At 43.9% G+C, this 11,139-nt stretch overlaps 1 pseudogene; it reads left to right on the top strand.

Moving 5' to 3' along the window:
• Positions 1-292: 292 nt before the first annotated feature.
• LOC123990382 overlaps positions 293-11,139 on the top strand; it is a 30,739-nt pseudogene continuing 19,892 nt past the window's right edge.

Below are 11,139 nucleotides of genomic sequence, written 5' to 3'. Positions count from 1 at the left end.
ACTATAGCCCTAGTAAGCATCACAGTCGTTTCTTTGTTTCTTGTTTTGTTGGCGACATTGACATGAATAAAGAAAAATGTACGCTCACCACATTGCACCTTGGTCCGGTCATTTCCACAACGGCGTCCGTGACAGCAGCCTACCTTAAACAAAAACACCAGACTTACTTAAAGGATTTAGAGAGTCAAAAAATAAATAGTGAAGGATCTCAAAGAAAGATAAAAAAGACAGGAGCGAAAGAAATGGCAGGTCAGACAGAAAAAACACAGACAGATTGTGAGCAGGAACGACAATGTTCCTGTCTGGGTTCACTCCAGACAGTGAACCCAGTACTGCAAGGTCAGAATTAAGACAATGTGTCTGTAGGAAGACATATATACTCTGTATCTACAGAGTTACTTGAAGGGATAGTTTACCCAAATTACATATTAGTTTCCTTACCATGTATGCAGTCTATGGACAAGGTATGACAGCTAGCCATGCTTTTGTTTACCTGACCACTGTTTCAAATGCTAATTATTTTGTATTTGTGGCATAACACCAAAGCATTGATTGCTGCCATACCTTGTCCATAGACTGCTTACACAGTAAGGAAACTGCCATTCAGTTCATATTTGCCACAGTATCTAGAAGTACTTGGTGCAGCAGCTGACTGTGTGAAAATGGCAGATCTGAACTGGCTACTAGTGAAGAAGCCGTCAGTAGCTAGAAAGCAATGGAGAATAAGGGATATGAGATAAGAGACAAGAGATAAGAGATATGGACGCAACACACAGACAAACATATCTCAATTAAAAGTGAACAATAATACAGGGAAAAAATTACATGAACATGTTTAACTGCATACAAAATGTTTGTATCAGTGTGGTTAGGAAAACAGTTAGTTTATTTTCAAAGTTAGTGTTTCTAATGTTCTAGTGGACATGTTTTAGATGTTTGTATGACAATGTGTTATGAAAGACATTTTAGTCAATAGGCTTCATCTTTTGGTCTTAATCTTTGACGAATAACCCTCATTTTATTGTTCATATTTAAAAATGAACCCATCTTATGAAATATGAAATTATTTGTAATTAAACATATTACTAAATTGATCAAATCTGTTTGAAATAATCGTATGTTTGTCATTGGTTTCACATTGGGTCACTGGTGCTACATTGTGTCACATTGCGCCACTGGTGTTACAGTATGGCATATTGGTGTTCTGGCATCAGAGTTGCCTAATTTATTTGAATATAGTTTTTGTATCTACCTAACTGTTGTGTCACAACTTCTGACCGTGCGGTGCTCGGCGGTCGACTTCACCGGTCTTCTAGCCATCATTGATCCATTTTTCAATTTCCATTGGTTCTGTCTTGTCTTCCTACACACCTGGTTCCAATCCCATTCATTACCTGTTGTGTATTTAACCCTCTGTTTCCCCTCATGTCCTTGTCAGAGATTGTTTGTTGTTCATAATCGTGTAGTTTGTATTTGGTGCGCGACGGGGGTCCTCGTACCCGCTTTGATTATGTATTACGGTTTTGGAGCTGTGTTATTGAAAGTGTTATTAAAAGTGATTAAACTACTCCATTATACCAAGTTTGATTATCCTGTGCCTGACTTCCCAGCCACCTATACAGACACATCGATGACAGAATCTCTGACCAAATATATGAAGTCAGCAGGAGAAGGTACCACAGCCATGGAGGTGGAGGAGCGCGTCCAGGAGAAGATTTACCATCTGAGCGCCGCCATGGATTTGCTCTGGAGTTTAGGACCCTGGCTGCCGGCGCTGGATGGAGCAACAGGGCCCTGATCGACCATTTCCGCTGTAGTCTACGTGAGGACGTCCGTCGGGAGCAGGCCTGCAGAGACACCACCCTCCCCTTCGACCAGCTGGTGCACCTGTCACACTGCTGGTCGGTGCCGGGTTGGTTCCTCTGGGAATTGAGGCAGCATGCAGGGCGCTCTGGCGTCACCCCAGGTGAGTAGGCACCATTCTCACCTAGAGATCTCTGTTGCACATATGTTTGTCTGTCACCTTTCCTGATTCCCCCCTCCCCTCTGTTTCCCCTCAAGTCCTTGCCAGAGATTGTTTGTTGTTCATGATCGTGTAGTTTGTATTTGGTGCGCGACGGGTCCTTGTACCCACTTTGTTGGTTTTGGAGCTGTGTTATTAAACTACTCCATTATACCAAGTTCGATTCTCCTACACCTGACTTACCTGCCACATATACACACGTCGATGACATGTTGCTACATTCATTAGTAAACATTTTAAGGATATGATCATTCAATTTGATTACTCAACCTCAATTATTTCTAATGTTACAAAAAATAAAATAAAGTTTCACAAAAGAACTCCACTCGTCAACTGGATAAAAATATTGTTGATTTTTAGAACATTTCTCCTATAGCTGCTGTTTCCATTATACATTCCGCAATATTTTTTGTAGCATTGTTTTTATCGACTTACCAGGTCATGTGATCAGAAACTCCTGGCTTTACACTTGGTAAACCAACCTTGAAAACATGTTGTTTTTCCTGTTGAATTTGGAGAGCCTGTACACAGCCCAGTTATTGAGCTCCTTGGAGGTTATTCCACAGCCGTTGTCCATGGCAACCACTGCCGGTTTCCCCAAGGACTCGATGAACAGCTGGTGCATCACTTTTATTCAAGACCACAATATCGAAAGTGAGGTTTACAACTATTAAAACACTAACTCACCAATCGGATGTCTATTGTCCTCACTCCTGTGCTGTGTGATGTCACTGACAGTGCATTGTCAATTAGTTCTGCAAAGCCATACGCTGGGAGGGACAACAAGACTTTAATTAGCTATAGCAAAAAAATACACCTTTTCATACTGCATCCGCTGGGTACAAATTTGCCCCTTGGCTAAGTGCAGTGTGAATATAGCTAATGAATACAAATAGGACTGTATCATTTTTGGCCTGGAGATTGAAATACTTTACTGAGGCACTCGCGTAAAGACTTCTGGCCCTTGCTAGCATAGTACTCATACATGCCACTTTGGACCAGTGTGTCGTAGTGAGGGAGGAATATTCGTGGAATGACCCAACAGTGAAATGCTTACTTACGGGCCCTTCCCAACAATGCAGAGAGGGCGGGGAAAGATAATTAATAGAAAAATAATACCACGAGTGTCACGTTTGACCTTTATTTCCTTTGTTTTATATTTATTTAGTATGGTCAGGGCATGAGTTGGGGTGGGCAGTCTATGTTTGTTTTTCTATGATTTGGGATTTGTATGTTTCGGCCTAGTATGGTTCTCAATCAGAGGCAGGTGTCATTAGTTGTCTCTGATTGAGAATCATACTTAGGTAGCCTGGGTTGCACTGTTTGTTTGTGGGTGATTGTCTATGTTGATTGCTGGTGTCAGCACAGTTCTCATTAGCGTCACGGTTGTCTTTTTGTTTATTGTTTTTGTATAATGTGTTTCAGTGTTCAGTGTTTTCTTAATTCATGATGAACACATACCACGCCGCATTTTGGTCCTCCGATCCTTCTCGCCTCTCCTCTTCAGATGAAGAGGAGGACGTCCGTGACAACGAGGAATAAATACACAATGACTAACAATAACTTGGCTATCCACTGGGTACCAGTACCGAGTTGATGTACAGGGGTATGAGGTAGATATGTACATATAGGTAGGGATAAAGTTACTAGGCAACAGGATAGAAAAACAGTAAGAGCAGCGTAGGTGATGTGCAAAAAGGTTCAAATGCACATTGTCCGGGTAGCTTGTCAGGACCCGGTTACGAACCCGGGTCTCCAGAGTGAGAAACAGTCACTTAACCAACTGAGCCACGAATAGTTGGCAGAACCCAGAAGATGAGGCAGACACAGCAGTACTTGAGACGGTGTATTTAATGAAGTAAAAAGTTAAGTTCTTCAGGAAAACATGTAACTCCACAACCTCAAAAGGGATTCCACAAGAACAAAGGTAATCCTCCAAGACAAAAAGGTAAATCCACAAGGTGGAAGGTATAGCACAAAAAGCCTCAAAAAATAATCAGAAACAAACAAACAAGAACACAAAACAGAATTCCACAAGAGAGTCCACCGGGATCAACAAGAGTTTCACAGAGTACTAGGGCTGGGTGCTAACATACAAATACAGAGCAAAGGACTGAGTAAAACAAAGGGTTTAAATACAATCAGGGGAAACGAGGCACAGGTGCAAATAATAATGGGGATCAAGGGAAAACAAAAGGTCAAAAGGCACAATGGGGGCATCTAGTGACCAAAAACCGGAACAACCCTAGCCAAATCCTGACAGAATCCCCCCCTAAGAACGGCTCCTGACGTTCCTACGAGCTCTCTCAGGGTGGAGGGCCCTGAACTGACGAATGAGGTCAGGGTCCAGTATGTCTTTGGCAGGAACCCAGGAGCGCTCCTCGGGACCGTAGCCTTCCCAGTCTACCAGATACTGCCAGGACCGCTGCACCCGGCGGGAATCCAGTATCCGATGGACGGTATAAGCCGGCTGGCCTCCAATGACACGAGGCGGAGGGGGAGGTCTGTCTGCCGGGACAAGGGGAGAAAAAACAACAGGTTTTAATAAGGAAATGTGAAATGTGGGATTAATCTTAAGGGATCTGGGTAAGTGTAGGTGATAAGAAACTGGGTTAACTCTCCTGGCAACCTTAAAGGGACCGATGTATTTTTGGGACAGCTTGCGAGACTCCACCCGTAGTGGTAAGTCTCTTGTGGAGAGCCAGACTCTCTGGCCGGGGCGCAGGGTAGGCCCGGGACGGCGACGTCTGTTGGCTTGTTGTTGATACCTCTGTGAGGAACGCATAAGATTAAGACGGGTCTTCCTCCACATAAGCTGACAGCGTCTGACGAACTTCAAGGCTGAAGGCACTCTGACTTCTGCCTCCTGCCTCCTGGTCCGGGAACAATGGAGGGGCATAGCCAAACTGACACTCGTGCGGGGACATACCAGTGGAGGAGGAGCGCAAGGTGTTGTGCATGTATTCGGCCCAAACAATGAAGGATGACCATGTGGACGGGTTGTTACGAGGCATACATCGGTGGGTGGTTTCCAGCTCTTGATTCATCCTCTCTGTTTGGCCATTGGACTCCGGATGGTACCCTGAAGATAGACTGGCAGAAGCACCCATGAGTTGGCAGAAGGCCTTCCAAAACCTAGAGGCGAATAGGGGACCTCTGTCAGAAACCATATCTTGAGGAATGCCGAAGACTCAGAACACATGATTAATTACCAACTCAGCCGTTTCCTTGGCAGAAGGTAACTTAGTCAGAGGGACGAACCTGGCCGCCTTTGAAAACCTGTCGATAATGACTAGGATAGTAGTATTGCCATGGGATGGAGGAAGGCCAGTAATAAAGTCCAACGAGATATGGGACCAGGGTCTGTGGGGAACAGGTAAAGGGTGAAGGAGTCCTTGCGGGCGGAGGTGAGAAGATTTGCCCTGGCAGCACACGGGGCAAGCATTGACGAAAGTGGCAACGTCTTCTCTTATGGTAGGCCACCAGAACTTACGCTGGATGAACTCCAAGGTGCGACCTACGCCCGGGTGACAGGTGAGGCGAGAGGAGTGCCCCCACAGAAGGACCTGAGTCCTCACTGCCTTGGGGACAAACAACCGATTGGCAGGACCTCCTTTCGGGTCCGGTTCAATAGCTTGAGCTTGTCTCACGGTATCCTCAACTTGCCACGAGATCGTAGCCACGATCTTAGCAGCAGGAAGGACAGGCATGTCCGTGTCATTTCGAATGGCAGGAGCGTAGACTCGGGACAGGGCATCCGGTTTGAGATTCTTCGACCCGGGCCGATAGGTGAGGATAAACTGGAATCGATTGAAGAAAAGAGACCATCTAACTTGTCTAGAGTTCAACCGCTTCGCCTGCTGGATATACTCCAGATTTTTGTGGTCCGTAAGCACTTGAAACGGGTGAGAAGCCCCCTCGAGCCAGTGTCTCCATTCCTTCAATGCCATCTTAACCGCTAGGAGTTCACGATCCCCCACATCGTAGTTCCTCTCAGCCGGGGTAAGCCGGTGTGAGAAGAAAGCGCACGGATGAAGCTTCTTGTCTTCACCCCTCTGAGACAGGACAAGCTCCACCATAAACGGTTCATCCGTAGTTTGAGTCCTTGGAAGGCCGTCTCAGCTTCTCTTCCCCACAAAAACCTTTCATTGCCACCCTTGGTTAAAGCTGAGAGAGGGGCTGCCACCAAGCTGAAGTTCTTGATGAACCTGCGGTAAAAGTTAGTGAAGCCCAGGAAACGCTGAACTTCCTTAACGGATTTGGGGGTGGGCCAATCCGCTACCGCCCCTACCTTCCTGGGGTCCATTTGGACTCGACCGGGTTCCACTACAAATCCCAGGAATTGTACTCGGGATGAATGGCCAAATCCTGACAGTAGCTGTTAACTATTTAGCAGTCTTATTTGTATCTTGGGGTCCTGTTGGTTCCAGACTTTGTGCATCGGTACCGCTTGCCGTGTGGTAGCAGAGAGAATTCTATGACTTGGTTGGCTGGAGTCTTTGACAATTGTTAGGGCCTTCCTTTGACATTGCCTGGTATCGAGGTTCTGGATGGCAGGGAGCTCGGCCCCAGTGAAGTACTGGGCCATACGCACTACCCTCTGTAGTGCCTTGTAGTCGAATACCAAGTAGTTGCCATACCAAGCTGTGCACTCTTTACAACTGTTGGTGTGTGTGGAACTTGAAGCGCTCGACCTGCTCAGCTACAGCCCTGTCGATGTGGATAGGTGTATGCTCGGCACTCTGTTTCCTGTAGTCCATGATCAACTCCTTAGTCTTTGCTGACGTTGAGGGAGAGGTTGTTGTCCTGGCACCACACTGCCAGGTCTGACCTCCCTGAAGGCTGTGCAGGGCATGTGATTTCATCATGTAAATATAACGCTCCACTTCGCTATTTCATTCTAAGTGCTTACTGCTTGCTAAATGAATTTTAAACCTAGCAAATACAAATCTTTGCAGGACTCAAATTGTTTTGACTTTGAAGAATGGCTGAATTGCTTTTCTGGCTGGCTGGTTGCAAGTTTCACTCCACATTGTTTTTACAAAAAAAAATGTATCTAGGCTACAGGAGAGCATGTTTCACCATGGCACAGACTGTGGCGATACGTTGGGGCATGTGAATTGTTTGAATATTGCAAATATGAATAAATTCTTACATTCTATGCATGCTGGCTTTTGCGGGCTACGTGAGACATTAAACAGATGTGGGAGAGCATAGGCAACAGACTGTCCCAGTTGTATAAATGCACAATTCTCCTAAACGGATCATGAGAACACTACAATAACTTCATTTTTCTTCGACACTAGTTTATTTTTATGTGGGACTTCATTATGTCCAGCTGTTTTTGTTGACACGACAGTTCAATGGAAACACACCATAGCAGGCAATTGTTGCATCGATTTTTCTATGCAAACTTTCTAAATGTCGACAAAACATCACTGGACAAGTTAATGGAAACGTAGCTAGTAAATTGCAGTGCGATTTCCAAATAATTAAAATACGGGGATGAACTAGAATTTTTTTTGACGCATTCCCTATAGCTATCGTCACAGTCATGATCCATTTTGTCTCACTAGTGATCACGCTGGGTATGTTCGCCCTGATCCAGTCCCTCGTAGTCTCAACAGTGATACATCATATTTTGGTGTAGGAGGGAAACAAGCAGTGTTCTACATTGGACAGTCAACCCGGGTAAGTGTTTAATTATTGGCCATTTTCCTCTGTTTTCCCCATATTCCCCTAATGGACTGTGAAGCACAATGTCCCTTGATATGTCTTTTGTTAAAGATTATCACCAAACCAGCGAGCTTCCCAGGTGTCCATGAATACGTCATTTCAAAAGAAGAGTTTGAGAGGAAGGAGCGGAACAATGAGAATATTTACAGTGGTTTCATCAGAAACAGGAAGGGAATACCAACAGATCACCCAAAATGTTGACTATGTAATCAACAAAACTAAGGTTATCTCAATCCATCCATACTTTGAAATATAAATCTGTCTGTGTTAGGTGCCTACGACCGCTCAATCAGACTGCTCTATCAAATCGTAGACTTAATTATTATATAATAACACACAGAAATACGAGCCTTAAGTCATTAATATGGTAAAATCCGGAAACTATCAGATTCGAAAACAAAACGTTTTTCTTTGAGTGAAATACGGAACCGTTGCGTATTTTATCTAACGGGTGGCATCCCTAAGTCTAAATATTGCTGTTACATTGCCAACGTTCATTGTTATGTCATAATTATGTACAATTCTGGCAAAATAATTACGGTCTTTGTTAGGAAGAAATGGTCTTCACACTGTTTGCAACGAGCCAGGCGGCCCAAACTGCTGCATATACCCTGACTCTGTTGCACAGAATACAAGAGAAGTGTCAATTTCCCTAGTTAAAATTACATTCATGTTAGCAGGCGATATTAACTAAAGATGCAGGTTTAAAAATATATAATTGTGTATTGATGTTAAGAAAGGCATTGATGCTTATGTACACATTGGTGCAACGACAGTGCTTTTTTCAAGAATGTGCTTGTTAAATCACCCGTTTGGAGAAGGAGGCTGGGATTCAATGATAAATTAACAGGCACCGCATCGATTATATGCGACGCAGGACAAGTTAGATAAACTAGTAATATCATCAATCATGTGTAGTTGACTAGTGATTATGTTAAGATTGATTGTTTCTCATAAGATAAGTTTAATGCTAGCTAACACCTTACCTTGGCTCCTTGCTGCCCTCGCATAACAGGTAGTCAGCCTGCCACGCATTCTCCTCATGGAGTGCAATGTAATCAGTGTCCAAAAATGCCGATTACTGATTGTTATGAAAACTTGAAATCAGTCCTAATTAATTGGCCATTCCGATTAATCGGTCGACCTCTAGTACTGAGTAGTAATGATATAATGTAGCATCTGAAATTTTATTGTAAAGCTCTTATAATCTCATCTTTGATTTCATTTCATTTTCATAATAACACCTTTGATTGGGATCGATTTCCCTGTTTGTGGGTGTTTGAAGGATCTACATTTATAAGTGCCATTGCATTGAGCACAGCCATTACACTTGTAATTTCCATCCAGTAGGGGCGCCAATAGACATGACCTTTTTCAAGGTCAGCCTCACAAAAGACGCATTCTCGCATTCTAACTACCCGCTATTCAAAGCGTTCTGAACAAATTAAGGGAATTCTAAAGTCCATTGATAATCTCGGTAATGTGTTTTCGGACCTTCCCTTGGTCGTATTCTCGCAGGGCAGAAATCTCAGAGACCAATTGGTACACTCTGATTTACCACCCCAAGTTATTCCTGAACAACGTCTATTTGCGCCCCTACTGGATGGAAATTACAAGTGTAATGGCTGTGCTCAATGCAATGGCACTTATAAATGTAGATCCTTCAATCAAAGGTGTTATTACGTGCTCCACTAAGGCAGTTATTTATGTTATAACTTTTCCTTGTGGTAAACATTATGTGGGTAAAACAAAACGCGAATTAAAAGTACGTATCTCAGAGCAGCGTAGCACCATTAAGTGCAAAAACTTGACTTACCCATTTGAGGCCCACTTTTTGGAGGCAGGCCACTCGATTTCGTCTCTGCGTTATATTGGCATCGAACATGTCATCCTCCCTAAGAGAGAGGGTGACCTTGACAATTTATTGTTAAAACAAGAGGCTGCCTGGATCTTTAACTTAAAGACCCTTGCTCCCTTCGGTCTCAATGTAGACTTTGATCGGAAGCCATTCTTGTGTTTATTGTGACTTTGCCATTGTAATTGTTTGTAAGCTTGTGTAGTCGAAAATGATTTTATGATCGTATGCTATCCATTTGTTTTTTGTATGCTGTTCTTTGTATGCCATTTTAATATTTGAGAATTAACCAATGATATTAGGCCACTCTTGGCCATGATTACAGACACCTGTGTGTCTTTTGACACTATATAAATGAGTAATCCGCAATGTTTGTGAACCCCTGGACCCAGAATGATGTCCAGACAGCAGGCACTCCACTAGGTACAGAGACAGGCACCCTGCACCTTACACAGTATCGCCATGCTATCTGCTAAGAATCCTAAGTATACACATATTTGTGAGTGTCAGTAGGATCTCCCTTTCATTCCTTGCAGGGCCTCTCCATGTGGAAATTCTCAACAAGAAAGGAGAGCCGGCATGTAGGATACCATCAGCCACTCAAAACGCAGCATGGAAAGCACTTTCAATCTAGCTAAAAGTTGTTTGGTATTGTAAGTTCATTTGAATGCTAAGAATGATTGCTGTTATTATGTTGTTGGCAGACTGTTTCAATGGTTAGTTTGTGTATACCGTGTCTTCTTCCCTAGCACCTAATGGTGATGTGGAGATCAACTTTCACATTGCAGCACATTCAGCCGAGTGGGCATTCTGGTTCAGAACCATGGGTACTTTCTTGTTTCAATTCACTGGAAATTAATTTATTTCTAACTTTATTGTAATGATTTAGAGTTTCCTCTGTTAAGTATGGTAAAACTTAACAGAGGAAAAAATTCCCTAAATAAAATAAAAAAGCAAATTTTTATGTTTTTAATATGCATGTTTTTGTTACTAGCTAATGATGCAATGTTTGTCATAATGTCTGACTCTGGTGGTTAAACCATGTTGTTCCCCTTGTGTAGGGAACCTAAACAGGCTGGGGAAGTATACCCTGCAACTGAACACAGTACTCAACGAGAGCAATGCTGCTGTCTGGGCTGGGAAACAGCTGCCCAACCACACACCATAGTGCCCTCCAAGCTCGTCATCAAGCTCGAGACCCTGGGTCTCGACCCCACCCTGTGCAACTGGGTACTGGACTTCCTGACGGGCCGCCCCCAGGTGGTGAGGGTAGGCAACAACATTTCCACCCCGCTGATCCTCAACACTGGGGCCCCACAAGGGTGCGTTCTGAGCCCTCTCCTGTACTCCCTGTTCACCCACGACTACGTGGCCACGCACGCCTCCAACTCAATCAAGTTTGCGGACGACACAACAGTGGTAGGCTTGATTACCAACAACGACGAGACGGCCTACAGGGAGGAGGTGAGGGCCCTCGGAGTGTGGTGTCAGGAAAATAACCTCACACTCAACGTCAACAAAACTA

The sequence above is a fragment of the Oncorhynchus gorbuscha genome, linkage group LG12, assembly GCF_021184085.1.
Source record: "Oncorhynchus gorbuscha isolate QuinsamMale2020 ecotype Even-year linkage group LG12, OgorEven_v1.0, whole genome shotgun sequence".
Taxonomy (NCBI): domain Eukaryota; kingdom Metazoa; phylum Chordata; class Actinopteri; order Salmoniformes; family Salmonidae; genus Oncorhynchus; species Oncorhynchus gorbuscha.
Note: the sequence above shows the minus strand (reverse complement) of the source record. Positions and strands in the feature narration are given on the sequence as shown.